The following is a 2,576-nucleotide window of genomic DNA, read 5'->3' on the forward strand; positions in this document are numbered from 1 at the left end:
ATGCGTCCTTATTCAACTAGATGCGGTCCTTATTCTTCTTATAAAGACAGCACATGGCTTATGCGTCCATTATTCAACTAGATGCGGTCCTTATTCTTCTTATAAAGACAGCACATGGCTTATGCGTCCTTATTCAACTAGATGCGGTCCTTATTCTTCTTATAAAGACAGCACATGGCTTATGCGTCCTTATTCAACTAGATGCGGTCCTTATTCTTCTTATAAAGACAGCACATGGCTTATGCGTCCATTATTCAACTAGATGCGGTCCTTATTCTTCTTATAAAGACAGCACATGGCTTATGCGTCCTTATTCAACTAGATGCGGTCCTTATTCTTCTTATAAAGACAGCACATGGCTTATGCGTCCTTATTCAACTAGATGTGGTCCTTATTCTTCTTATAAAGATTCAATAATGAATTAATTCATTTTTTTCTTTTTTTTTCATTTGTTTAATCAATTATATATTTCAAGCAACAAATATGATGTTCTATATTTTTTTACCTTACCATGTTTTTTACTCTTTTTATATTTCTTTAAATCTGTATTTTTTAGGAAGGTTTTAATTGAATTGTAACGAGAAGCCGAGCTCACATTTTATATTATACTGTATTATGTGACAATAAAGTGTATATTTACATGCGGCACTTATTCGACTACACGCGGCATTTATTCGACTACACGCGGCACTTATTCGACTACATGCGGAACTTATTCGACTACATGCGGCACTTATTCGACTACATGCGGCACTTATTCGACTACACGCGGCATTTATTCGACTATGCGGCACTTATTCAACTATGCGGCACTTATTCGACTGATGATGCGGCACTCATTCGACTAAAAAAATTGTATTGTGCACTTAATTATATACTTAAGATATTCATAAACTATGGTAAATCGTTATATTTACAATTAATGTCGACATTATACCTATGTCTAAAGAAAAAGGGGCTTAAAAGGTTATAAACTTGTATTGTCTGTAAAACTACAATTAGATTGTAGATGTCTGAACTTATATTGAACTTAAAGAACAACCAACGATGAATAATAAGAAATATTTTTTTTTCATGTCATTCAACACGGTCTTGTTTTACGTCAACGGAAACAACTTAATGAGATATGAATTAATGTAATTTATACAATTTCATAGGATTTTGGCAAGGTCGATTCACCTACCAGGAGCGACTCAACACATTACGGTACGGTATGTTTATATGAATCTTGTTACGACTCATGTTGCCGCCAAATAAACATGATGTTGAGTCACATCATACATTAATATTATTATGTATTTTGTTTGCGATACATATATAATGGACCCTGCTGATGTGTCGTCCTTCGAGTGACCCGAAACAACTGATCAAATATCCGACATCAGACGATTTCACTCCGAGTGTTGAACTTCTCTACCCTTGGCCTAAAAAAAGTTTAGTAATTACAATTGTCTATACGAATACTCCCCTGCTACTAAAAAAAAAAAAAGCTGGTTGCAAAATTGAGAACACCAAAATGTTCTTTCGATAACTGGGATTTAATTGATGTGGTCTCTCTGCAGTACTAGCACACGTCAATAAATATTGATGTATTTTGTAAAAGCGAGGCTAAATTACAACCACGTCAATTTTAATGAATCTCTTGTGATGTCACTGGTGATGATGCGTTAGATTTTATAACTTTTTACAAAATCTTTTAATTTTTTGGGTTTCTTCCATCTTTATTCATCAATTTATACATACCCTGATTTTATAACTGGTTATGATTTTTTAAAACCCCAAAAATGAACTAATTATTAAAAAACAAATAATGAATGTTTCGTATTCGTTGAAAAATTCTGCCTCAATCAACTAACAAACATTATACGGTATACTATAAGTTATTATGTTAGTATGCCTATTACACGCCTAGTGCTTTACATAGATTATTATTTAATAGGACCAAATCAAAAGTTGTTATAACCATAACTATTGCCCTGGTCCTCACGTATTGTGTGTAAAGCTCTGTCTCACTATTTTATGTGAAAAAATGTGATGTGCCCATATATGGACATGATGATGTCATACAACTACCATATTTAGTCGTATCACTACCACATTTGGGCACATCACACCATTTTTGTCAAACTAGTTTGATAGTGTAGACAGAGCATAATAGGGGTAAACAGATGGACGGCCAGTGTAGGCTACTCCTATAAAATGTACTTCCCTATTTTGGCGTTACAATGAATGTACTCGAACATTTAAAATATAAATTGTAGAACTGTCAAACTAAACATTAATATTACAGTAGGCCCACCTACATGTTTTTGACATTAATGTATCATGAATATAGCTGTTAGTCGGAAGTCGAAGTAGCCGAGATGACGGCGGTTCAGTTACTTCAATGATGCGATAATATTAAGTTCGTGTTGGCGACATTTGATTTCAACTGAAACATGACAATGACACTTGTGACAAGTTTTCTTTTTTAAAGTGAAGAGTATATCCACGATTCAGGGCAATTCAAAACTTACGCGCCAAAAACAGATGCTCTGAAGATATTAAATTAGGTCTACAAATATCAGTAAAATATG

This window comes from Antedon bifida, chromosome 3 (genome assembly GCF_963402885.1).
Source record: "Antedon bifida chromosome 3, ecAntBifi1.1, whole genome shotgun sequence".
In the NCBI taxonomy this organism is placed as follows: Eukaryota; Metazoa; Echinodermata; class Crinoidea; order Comatulida; family Antedonidae; genus Antedon; species Antedon bifida.